Source organism: Suncus etruscus, chromosome 1, assembly GCF_024139225.1.
Source record: "Suncus etruscus isolate mSunEtr1 chromosome 1, mSunEtr1.pri.cur, whole genome shotgun sequence".
NCBI classification, from domain to species: domain Eukaryota; kingdom Metazoa; phylum Chordata; class Mammalia; order Eulipotyphla; family Soricidae; genus Suncus; species Suncus etruscus.
This window is the reverse complement of record NC_064848.1, coordinates 131,659,186-131,672,061: the sequence shown is the minus strand read 5'-3', so window position 1 is coordinate 131,672,061 and position 12,876 is coordinate 131,659,186. Positions and strand designations below refer to the sequence as shown.

Below are 12,876 nucleotides of genomic sequence, written 5' to 3'. Positions count from 1 at the left end.
GGCCCTGCAATGCTGGGAATTACTTGGGCCATCCAGGAGATGTTGGGGCCTCCAGGGTCACATTTGGCAGTGGTGAGGCATCCAAGTCTTTACCACATATGAAGCTCCCAGTCAAAACCTGTGCATACACTGCATTTCCATGTGCTTCTTTTTAACTACTTGATTAAACTTCATTTAACTACTAGACATCACCTCATGCTCCTGTTTTAAGAAATTTATATTTTAGGGGCCAACATGGTGGTGCTAGAGGTAGGGTGTCTGCCTTGCCAGTGCTAGCCTAGGACAGACCGCGGTTCGATCCCCTGTCATCCCTATGGTTCCCCAAGCCAGGGGCGATTTCTGAGCACACAGCCAGGAGTAACCCCTGAGCGTCACCAGGTGTGGCCCAAAAACCAAAAAAAAAAAAAAAAAAAGAAATTTACATTTTAATGCATCAGGCTTTATGTTTTTATTCAGGCATCTATGATGAAAAATAATCTTATCATGCAGTATTAACTTTTTAATAGAAATAGCAGTTTTCCAATGAAAAGTAGATAAGAAATACTTTTTAAAATGAAAACATTGATACATATTTTTATGCAATTATTTTCCTGATCCAACTAACACATTATGTGGATGCTTTTTACAGAAAATGATGTGTTATAAATGGATTAGAGCTCATTATGAAAACATACTAAATAATATCAGGCACAGAAATTACGCTTCAGAGCCCAGGAGGATAGTGCCAAGCAAATTATAATTGTCATATTTCAGAGAACTCTCAGTAGGATGAAATGAACCTTTGATAGGAAGAGAGTAATGGCTGGCCTTTACGGAACATCTGCTATGTGTCAGCTGTTTTTATGTTCCTGCTAGCACTCAATTATAAACTGTGTAACAGTTGTTAAGAGTGACCATAGGTAAAATATATGCATGAGAAGATGGTGAGAGAGAATTAATACCTAAGGGGAATTAATTTACTTAAACTCACAGATTCAGTAATTAGAAGAAAGGAATCCAATCTCTGGTCTCTTGGGTCTTATGAAACTATTGTCTTTCTCACAGTAAAATCATGACTTTTTGGAAATAGCTTGCAGACTTTATAACAAAATATTACTTGTTTCTAAAACACTTTTGCAACATTTTAACCATGGCCAAACATACATCAAATGAAGGAAAGTCTAAGAAAAGTAACTTAATGTCAAAGATTTATAACTTTTAAAATTTATATTAGCTAACACAAAATACAATAAACAAGACATTGAAAACACAAGACATTAAAAACAAAACAGTCAGAGAGATAGCCTAACAGGTTTGGGTGCATGTTTTGCACACAGCAGACCAGATTCAATCTCTGGAGCACAGTCAGGAATGACCACAAAGTACATAGCCAGGATCAGGTCCAGAACATGAGGGATATGTTTCCAAAATAAGGAAGAGCAACTGGTTCTTGTAGCTAAATCCATATATGCATTTTGCATACATTGTTTTAGTACAGTATCTTTTAGAAATGCATGGTTTTCAACTTGGGATCTGCTTAAAGATGGCAGTATTAATTTCTCTTTGTTTTGTATGTTGTCCAGAATAAGTGATCTTATTTGGATTAAAATATCGTTGAAACAGGAAGCACAAGTAACATAACAGCCCAAAATTTCTTTCTCTGAAGAACATTGTTTGTTCCTTATTATTAAATCAGTGGACATAGATCAGCAGAACTGCCTCTAAAGGTAATTCTGGATGAATTAAACCCTTAGGGAATGAAGGCAAAGGTTGCCTTTACACATGATAATTTGAGTACTTTCAGTGCCAAAGGCAGTTAGGAAACCCAAAGCAATGAGATGCTAATAAAGTAGCTGGATGTAAACAGCCAGGGAAGAAGCAGAATAGGTCACTAGTCCTAGTTTCAGCAGGAGATTTCTTTACTTTTCGTTTTATTTCTAAACACTCACAATCAAGTGGGATATTCAAACTCAGGTAAATCTCAAGAGATTAAATAATGATTCACAAGCCAATTGGAAATTTTTCCATTCTAGAGGTAGTCATTATTTTGGTAATGCCATTGATTGCTTAATTCTGCCAGTTTCTTTAACAGCAAAGGGAAATGGAAACCATTCCAGTAATTGCCAATAAGCAGTTTTACACACACACAAAAAATAGTTAAACTGGAATGAAAGCAAAGCCAAGCGTTTTGTTAATGAGGTTTCTCAGTCAATCAGCAACCATTGCTGACTGCTTGCTCTAGGGATACACTACTTAAGGTCAACTCTGTGTTGTTAGATTTTTTTTTGTATGAAGCTAAAGTGAGTACCTCTCAAAAAATTAGGAGTAATAAATTGCTTTAAGATTAAAAAAAAAACCCGTTGAAATCATTGTAGAAAGTAACAATAGGCAAATCTGCTTCAAAAAGGCTGAATAGTTTCCCTAGCTAATTGTAAACTGATTAAAGAAACTAGTTGCATAATTAAAGGGGAAATCTTAATTAATAAATTAGTTGGTGGGAATAGAGGAAGCAAAGGTAGAAAGTGACAATTAAGCATCTAAATGAAAAAAGAATCTACCAGCACATTTAATCATTTACTTCTATTACCTATAGAAATAATCTTTTATTTTAGAGCTAGAGCTAGAGACTGATGAGCTCAAGCACATGCTTTCTATGTGTACATACCTTGAGTTCAATCTCTGAGGCCTGAATCAGGAGTAGATTATGAACACCATGTGTGGCCCCAGACAGTACAAGTTGGGTTGTTTCCAGAATTTTGTTATTCAGAATACTGCTGCAATTAACATGGGTTACAAAGAGCTTATCTGTATTGCAGTTTGAAGCCCCTAGGGTATATTCCTAGGTACAGTATTACTCACATAAAAGCTCAATTTATAGTTTTTTGAGGAAGGTCGATGCTGTTTTTCAAAAAGGCTGCATCAGCCTGCTTTCCTACCAGCAGTGAATGAGAATCCCTTTCTCCTCACATCTGCACCAACACAGGTTGTTCTGTTCTTTGTGATGTGTGCCAGTCTCTGAGATGAAGTCTCATTGTTATTTCGATTTGCATCTTCCTGATGATTATGATATGGAGCATTTATTTCATGCATGTTTTAGCCATCTGTTTTTCTTCTTTGAGGAACTTTTTGTTCATCTCTTCTCTCCATTTTTGGGTGGAGTTATATGTTTTCTTCTTGTTAAGTTCTACCAGTGCCTTATATATCTTAGAATTTAACCCCTTATCAGGTGAGTGTGTAGGGCAAATAGCTTTCTCCCATTCCCTGGGTAGTCTTTATATCCTAGTCAAGTTTTCCTTTGAGGTGCAAAAGCTTCTTAGTTTAATGTAGTATTGTTTGTTTATTATTACTTCTACTTCCTTGGCCAATGGTGTTTCATCTTTGAAGATGCCTTTGCCTTCAGTGTCATGGTGTGTTCTGCCTATACTTACCACTATGTGCCTTATGGTGTCAGGTCTGCTATCCTTTTTGATTTGACTTTTGTTGACAGCATTAAAGACAGTTCTCTGTTCACTTTTTTTGCATGTAGATAACATTTCCAACACCCCTTGTTGAATAGTCTTTTTGTGCTTCACTCCTTGTGTTTTTTGCATCTTTATCAAAGGCTGATGATCATATACCTGAGGTTTAGTCCCAGGATATTTAAATCTGATGTGAGGGTCTGTTTTTAATTCCATGCTGTTTTAATGATTACTACTTTATAGATTGGTTTATAGTTTGGGAAAATGATGCTTCCCTCCTTCTTTTACCCAATGAATGCTTAACTATTCATATTCATGGTGGTTTATTGTTCCATATAAATTTCATGAGTTTGAGCTGGGATTTTTTAAAAAAAATTATGGGTAACCTTAAATCTCTATAAAGCTTTAAGAAGTATCAACATTTGGGATGGGCACACCCGGCAGCACTCAGGGCTTACTCCTGGCTCTACACTCAGAAATCTCTCCTGGCAGACTTGGGGAATCATATGGAATGCCAAGGATTGAATTAGGGTCAGTGGCATGCAAGGCAAATGCCCTACACATTGTACTGTCACTTCTATCCCAGTATTAACATTTTAATGATTGAATCCTCCCAACCCATGAGCACAGAACATGTTTCCATTTCCTTGTATACTCTTTTATCTCTTGACGCAAGGTTTTATAGTTTTCTTTGTTCAGATATCAAGATACTTTGATTTCCCAAGACAATTGTGAGTGAGATTAGTTTATAAAAGTTTTTTTCTCCTTCATAATTTGCACATTAAAACATCACTTATTGAGGCTGGAGAGATAGCATGGAGGTAAGGCGTTTGCCTTTCATGCAGAAGGTCATCAGTTTGAATCCTGTTTCCCATATGGGCCCCCGTGACTGCCAGGAGCAATATCTGAGCATGGAGCCAGGAGTATCCCCTGAGCATTGCCGGGTGTGACCTAAAACCCACAAAACAAACAAACAAACAAACAAACAAAAAATCACTTATTAAGACAATACTTTCAGGGATCATTTCTCTAGTATGTGACTAGGAGTTTCTCTGATCGTGTAAAGCACCCGTAGCCACGAGGAGGAGCCAGAGAGTCCTCTCCTGAGCCTGAAGCCGGCCCTAGGCGTAGCTTCTGCGACTGCCTCCTGCCATGGATGATCATTCTCCCTTTACTCTGGAAAGGGTAGAGGGAGAGGATGCAGTCTGAGTGGTACCAAAAAAAAAATCACTTATATCTGCACATTAATTTTGTTGCTTGCCATTTTACTATACAAATCTTTTGTATTTGGAAGCTTTTCTGTAGTCTTTAATATTTTCCAAGTATAGTACTATGTCAAGTGTAAACAGTGAGAGCTTAACTTTTTTCTTTCCTATCTGGATGCCTTTGATTTTTATTTTACCTTATTGATATGGCAAGTATTTACAATGAAATAATGAATAGAAGTTGTAAGAGTAGCCTTGTTTTGTGCCAGATTTTAAAGGAAAGGCTTTTACTTTCCTCCTATGACTATATTGTTTGGTTTGGGCTTATAATAAATGGCTAGAAATTTTCTTTAATTCCCATCTTGTTGAGGGATTTTATTATAAATTTGTGTTTGTTATAGTCAAATACTTTCTCTGCATCTATTAATACCATATGCTATTTGTTTTTCTTTCATTGATATGATTTATTATGTTGGTTGACTTGCATATGTTAAACCATCCTTACATCCCTGGAATGAATCCTAATTGATCATTTTGTATTTTTTGATGAATTATTAGATTTTGCTTTATATTATTTTGTTGAGGATAGTTGCATCTAATACTTTTATTTTTATGGTGTTTTTTTCTTTTAATATTAGAGAGTTAGGAAATAGAAACTGTTCAAGATATTTCTATTTCTTCAATTTCTTGCAAGAACTTTAAAGGAGTTGGCAGTAGGTCCTCTTTATAGGTTTGAAAGAATTCACAAGTAAATACATCTAAGTCTGGGCTTCTGTTTGGGAGGCCTTTTATTGATATTTTAATTTCTTCAATAGTGATAGATGTTATTACAAATCATATTGGTTCTACCTTGGGAGATTATATGAGTCTATAAAATTTTCCATTTCTTCTTGGTTCTCTTGTTTCTTGGAATAAAGATTTCCAAAATAACTTATTTATCTTTTACATTTCTGTAATGTCTGTTGTGACATACTCCTTCCATTTCTGATTTGGCTTACTAGGGCTATCTCTTTATTTGTGAGTCTTGCTAATTAATGCTATTTTCTCAAAGAACCAACTCTTTCTTTCATTGACCTTTTAGATTGGATATTGGGTTTACAGTTCATTAATTTTGGTTCTAATTTTTGTTATTTCCTTCTGCCTGCCCTTTTTGGATCTTTTTTCCTGTCATTTAAATTTTTTTTTGTGTGTGTGTGTGTGTGGTTTTTGGGTCACACCCGGCAGTGCTCAGGGGTTACTCCTGGCTCCATGCTCAGAAATTGCTCCTGGCAGGCACGGGGGACCATATGGGACACTGGGATTCGAACTGATGACCTCCTGCATGAAAGGCAAATGCCTTACCTCCATGCTATCTCTCCAGCCCCCATTTTTAATTTTTTAAGCTGTGTCATTAAGTTATTTATGTAGGCCCTTCCTCTTTGATGAATGCTTGCAAAGCTAAAATTTTTCCTAATGCAATATTTGCTCTGTCTCACAATTCTAATAATTCATATCCTCATTTTCATTTGGTTCCAGGAATCTTTAGATTTCCACTCTGGCTCACTGATTGTTTAGTATTAGCATGTTTAATTTCCAGGTGTTAAAGTTATTTTCTGTTTTTGTTAGTATTTGACATCTATTTACAGTCCATCATGGTCTGAGAAGATAGCTAGGCAATTTCTATCCTTTTGATTTTATGAAAGTATATTTTACAACCCATGTGGTATATCTTGGAGAACATTTTATGTGCATTGAAGAAAAATGTTTATTTGACCTTTGTGGTATTAAAAACCTTAAACCTTAAAAACCTTATTAAAAACTAAGTCCCTCTTTTCCATTTCTTCCTTTAAAGCCAGTATATCCTTGTTGAGCTTTAGCCTTGTTTATCTATCAAGAGGTTACAGAACATTGTTGAAGTATCTAACTACTATTGTGTTCTTATTGAATCTTTCTTCAAGTCTTTTAGCAGTTGTTTTAACTTTCTCTGGTCCCTCGTTGGTATTTATATGTTTAGGAGTGAGATATCTTCCTGACATACATATCCTTCTTTCCTTTGATTATTAAGAACTGACCCTCTCTGTCTCTCATAAACTTTTTGAGCCTAAAGTCTAATTCTGTAGCCAGGATTTTCTAAGAGTGCAAAATTGGGGGGAAGAAAATGGCTCTTCTGAGTCACAAAAAGGATCTTACTGCCAATCTGTCTTAGTTTCTTATCTCACCTTTTTTTTAATTTTATTTAAATAAAATGTACTACATTGTTGACCATACTACATTTGTTTCTAGATAAGCACAAGAAAGGTATTATAAAAGAGAATAGAATGACAAAATTAATAAGAGAAAGAAAGAGAAAAATGAACATTTTATAAAACAAATAAGAAAAAGTACAATGGCAAGCTAATTCGTGAAAATTATTATATATCCAATGAAGTCATTAATACAATGACAGAAGGTTTAGTTATCTCTTGTGGTAAGCTGTCCATTCTGTTAATTGGTTGTGTTCCTATAGGGATGACAGCATCAAATAAATAAAGTTGTCTAGAAATTTAAAGCACTATTACTAATAGTATGACTTTTTGTGAGGTTGTCAGGTCTTCTATTAGAAGGAAGATGCTGGGAATGGTGCCTGCACTTGCTCCAAAAAATGTCCTGGTGACATCAGTTCCAATCGTGGTGTATCTGAAGTTTGGTCAGATTGGTGTACCCAAAGAGAATCATAGAGGAGTGGTGAGGCAAGGCCATATGGAAAGTAGTTTTGGGTAAAGAATGTGGCAGGGATGGCTTTGGCAGGGCAAGGTTTTAGCCCATCCTCTCCTCCCGTGAGTGCCAGCTTTCTCCTATGTGGCCAATGTACCCATGATTTTTTCTTTTATTTTTTTAATTTAAACAACTTTATTACATACATGATTGTGTTTGGGTTTCAGTCATGTAAAGAACACCACCCATCACCAGTGAGACATTCCCATCACCAATGTCCCAAATCTCCCTCCTCCCCACCCAACCCCCGCCTATACTCTAGACAGGTTTTCTATTTCCCTCATACATTCTCATTATTAGGATAGTTCAAAACGTAATTATTTCTCTAACTAAACTCATTCCTGTTTGTGGTGAGCTTCATGAGGTGAGCTGTAAACTTCCAGCTCTTTTCTCTTTCATGTCTGAAAGCTATTATTGCAAGAATGTCTTTCATTTTTCTTAAAACCCATAGATGAGACCATTCTGCATCTATCTCTCTCTCTCTCTCTGACTTATTTCACTCAGCATAATAGATTCCATGTAAATCCATGTATAGGAAAATTTCATGACTTCATCTCTCCTGACAGCTGCATAATATTCCATTGTATGTATATACCACAGTTTCTTTAGCCATTCATCTGTTGAAGGGTATCTTGGCTATTTCCAGAGTCTTGCTATGGTATATAATGCTGCAATGAATATAGGTGTAAGGAAGGGATTTTTGTATTGTATTTTTGTGTTCCTAGGGTATATTCCTAGGAGTGGTATAGCTGGGTCATATGGGAACTCGATTTCCAGTTTTTGGAGGAATCTCCATATTGCTTTCCATAAAGGTTGAACATATGGCATTCCCACCAGCAGTGGATAAGAGTTCCTTTCTCTCCACATCCCCGCCAACACTGTTTATTCTCATTCTTTGTGATGTGTGCCAATCTCTGGGGTGTGAGGTGGTACCTCATAGTTGTTTTGATTTGCATCTCCCTGGTGATTAGTGATGTGGAGCATTTTTTCATGTGTCTTTTGGCCATTTGTATTTCTTCTTTGTCAAAGTGTCTGTCCATTTCTTCTCCCCATTTTTTGATGGGATTAGATGTTTATTTTCCTTGTAAATTTCTGTCAGTGCCTTGTATATTTTGGAGAATAGCCCCTTATCTGATGGGTATTGGGTGAATAGTTTCTCCCACTCAGTAGGGGGCTCTTGTATCCTGGGCACTATTTCTTTTGAGGTGCAGAAGCTTCTCAGTTTAATATATTCCCATCTGTTAATCTCTGCTTTCACTTGCTTGGAGAGTGCAGTTTCCTCTTTGAAGATGCCTTTAGTCTCAATGTCCTGAAGTGTTTTACCTACGTGTTGTTCTATATATCTTATGGTTTCGAGTCTGATATCGAGGTCTTTCATCCATTTGGATTTAACCTTCATACATGATGTTAGCTGGGGGTCTAAGTTAAATTTTTTGCACGTGGCTAGCCAGTTGTGCCAATACCACTTGTTGAAGAGGTTTCTTTGCTCCATTTAGGATTTCTTGCTCCTTTATCTAAAATTAGGTGACTGCATGTCTGAGTAACATTCTCTGAATATCATCTGACTGACACTCTGACTGTAGTACATTCTCTGAGTATTCAGATTGAGGGCCTGCCTTTATTCCAATACCATGCTGTTTTGATGACTATTGCTTTGTAGTACAGTTTAAAGTTGGGGAAAGTAATTCCTCCCATATTCTTTTTGCCAATGATTGCTTTAGCTATTCGAGGGTGTTTATTGTTCCAAATGAATTTCAAAAGTAACTGATCCACCTCTTTGAAGAATGTTATATGTATCTTTAGAGGGACTGCATTAAATCTGTACAGTGCTTTGGGGAGTATTGCCATTTTAATGATGTTAATCCTGCCAATCCATGAGCAGGGTATGTGCTTCCATTTCCGCATGTCCTCTCTTATTTCTTGGAGCAGAGTTTTATAGTTTTCTTTGTATAGGTCCTTCACATTTTAGTCAAGTTGATTTCAAGATATTTGAGTTTGTGTGGCACTATTGTGAATGGGGTTGTATTCTTAATATCAATTTCTTCCTTATTACTATTGGTGTATAGAAAGGCCATTGATTTTTGTGTGTTAATTTTGTAGCCTGCCACCTTGCTATATGAGCTTATTGTTTCCAGAAGCTTTTTCATATAGACTTTAGGGTTTTCTAGGTAGAGTATCATGTCATCTGCAAACAGCGAGAGCTTTACTTCTTCCTTTCCTATCCAGATCCCCTTGATATCCTTTTCTTGCCTAATTGCTATAGCAAGTACTTCCAGTGCTATGTTGAATAGGAGTGGTGAGAGAGGACAGCCTTGTCTTATTCCAGAATTTAGAGGAAAGGCTTTCAGTTTTTCTCCATTAAGGACAATATTTGCCTCTGGCTTGTGGTAGATGGCCTTAACTATATTGTGAAAGGTTCCTTCCATTTCCATCTTGCTGAGAGTTTTGATCAAGAAAGGGTGTTGGACCTTATCAAATGCTTTCTCTGCATCTATTGATATGATCATGTGATTTCTATTTTTCTTGTTGTTGATGTTGTGTATTATATTGATAGATTTACAGATGTTAAACCATCCTTGCATTCCTGGGATGAAACCTACTTGATTGTAGTGGATAATCTTCTTAATGAGGCATTGAATCCTATTTGCCAGGATTTTGTTGAGGATCTTTGCATCTGCATTCATCAGCGATATTGGTCTGTAATTTTCTTTTTTGGTAGTATCTCTGTCTGCTTTAGGTATCAAGGTGATGTTGGATTCATAAAAGCTATTGGGAAGTGTTCCTGTTTTTTTCGATTTCATGAGTCTTGCCAGGATTGGTAGAAGTTCCTCTTGAAAGGTTTGAAAGAATTCATTAGTGAATCCATCTGGGCCTGGGCTTTTGTTTTTGGGCAGACTTTTGATTACCGTTTTAATTTCATCAATGTTGATGGGGGTGTTTAGATATGCTACATCCTCTTCCTTCAACCGTGGACGATTATGAGTCCAAAAATTTATCCATTTCTTCCAGGTTTTCATGGTAAGAATATGTGTAAATATATGGTTGCCATAGAAAAAGTATATGCAACAATGCTTCTAGATAAAAAAAAAAATCACCACATATGCTGATTCTTTTAGAGTTTCAAACAATATTATGTAACTGGTTATGTAACTGGTTAATGGTTCTTTAGCATTGTCCTTTGACATAGCTAGGTTAAAAATAATTAGTTGTAATTAATAAACATTAATTATTAGTAGCTAGATAAAATATATTTGGTTAACTAATTCCTAGTACGCACATCTCTGAGCTCAGAGCTTTGAATAAACCCTTATTCTCACAGTTGGTGTGACTCCCTTTCAAAATAACAAGAAAAGAAATAAAAAATAATTCATAGGCTCAGGAATAGTAAGGATAAGAAAGATTTTAGATTTTATTCCATTTCCCCCATGGATAGTACTGTGTTTTTAAAGCAACAACAAGTTTTCACATGGTTTCCTGAGAAAAAAAATTGATGGTGCTGATAAAAGGTTCAGTTTCAATCTTTCCTGTTGAGATGGTAAATGGCAACATTTGAATAGTGCAGCACCATCAATATGAAAAAGGTAACAGTCTGGAAGTAATAAATTTGACTTAAGTATTCTTTATTAAAGCAAGTGCTTCATACTGTGACAAACATTCTCTGTGGGTAGAGTTGGGTAAAATAAAACCTCCTGTCTCAGCTGAAATCATTAATAACTACTTCTGATACTAGACCATTTCTGATAGTTAACATGTGTCAGTAGCATGACTAAAATCTATAGGAGTCCTTAGTCTAGTGAAGAATTATATAGCACTAGTTTTGAAAGAAAGAAAAGTTCAATCTATTCATTTTAGTGTAGATTTTAATAAAATTTCTTGAAAATTTATTTTATCTTTTCAATGCCTGTATTTACAATGGTTGGTTTGAAATGTCTTAAGCTAATAAGAGAAAAATAAGCATCAGGAATATGAAGAACACTCATATCCTGAATTTTTGTCACTATCCAGAATACTGAAATTAGTTTTGCTTTACACATGAAAGTTTATCTGGTTTTATGGTCTCCAGACTCCAGTGATAACAGAATCTAAGTAGGAAGAATTTAGAACACACATAGGGACTCAAATATTCTTCTAAAAGAAAGGACAGAATTGCTCAAGATTCCAGGATATAAAAAAGATACCATGACAAAGAGTCCTATTTATAATCTGACAAACACAAAGTGATTTTTCTTAAAAGAATTTCATAAACTTAGTGCTGCACCAATGCAAAAAATGAGACCTTATTTTTTCCTAATACCTACTTCTTCCCAAGTTATTTCAGTTCAATTTTCTATATTTCTTCCCAGTAACTTTCCTTCCTTATTTTTAATTTTCCATTCTTCCTCTCTTCTATTCTCTACAGTAAAACCTCCATTGTTATGCTAACAACCCAAAACTTGAGACATTAAATTTTTTTTATTCCAAACACTGCAGTAATTTTTCAGAGTTATAGAACCAAATTCATTCTTGTCTCAGATAATGAAATAATACAAAATAAATAAGAATCAGTAATAAGAAACAAATAAGAACCAACCAAGTATTTTCATGTATCATGCCTAAAACTATTTTATCTATGGCCCAAACAACTGCATAGATATCCTAGAATATTTTGAAGTTAACCTCAGTTTTTGGGCCACACTTTTTTTTGCTCAGAGTTTACTTTGGTTTCTGTGATAAGGAAATCATTGCTGGTGGGGCTGGGGTACCATATGGAGTGCATGAACTAAAACCAGCATTTTATGTGCAAGGCAAGTGCCCTATCCTCTGTCCGAAATAAATAAAAGCATTTTATTTTCACACTTATCCTGAATATGACTATTCATCACTCTCCCAGATGATGTTACTCCTCTCTGTATTTTTTAATATGCCCAGGCCTTCTACTTTTAACAACTTAAGCATACAAGTATATAGTTTTGAAAGTGCTTTGAGTAATATCTATTTTTACTCTGCAATGTTTTATGGGAGAAAATTGGTGTCTTTTGATCATCACTTTTTATTTCCACTATTACAGTTTCTGACTCATAATAAATTTTTAATAAATATCTAGCTGCTGCAGAGACAGTACAGAGGTTAAGACATTGCCTTGCACACAACTGACCATGATTTAATCCCTGTCACTGCAAATAATCCCATGAGTAATAATTGAGTATGAGCCAGGAGTAAGTCCAAGTGCCTCTGGATGTGGATTGCAAACAAAACTGAAACAAAAATAAAAACCCAATAACCCCAACAAATGAATTAGATATGAGGATATCCAAAGACAACCATGAAATTGTTCTATATGTATCTGATTTCTTAAAATTTCCTCCATACAGCTTCTGTTCTATGGTAATTTTCTCTCTCTAAAAAGATATGTGTATTTTCTCTTTGATTTTTACAGAAGCACTATTTTCCAGTAGATGCAGCTGGTCCTATTTGTAAAATAAACTTATTGACAAAAATCATTAGCAATATATTGCAACTTC

At 35.5% G+C, this 12,876-nt stretch overlaps 1 non-coding gene across 1 annotated transcript; it reads left to right on the top strand.

Moving 5' to 3' along the window:
• Window positions 1–4,439: 4,439 nt before the first annotated feature.
• LOC125995168 (small nucleolar RNA U3) lies at window positions 4,440–4,651 on the top strand. The gene has a single exon (XR_007490756.1). It is a non-coding gene; the product is annotated as a small nucleolar RNA U3 (small nucleolar RNA).
• The last annotated feature ends 8,225 nt before the right edge of the window (window positions 4,652–12,876 follow it).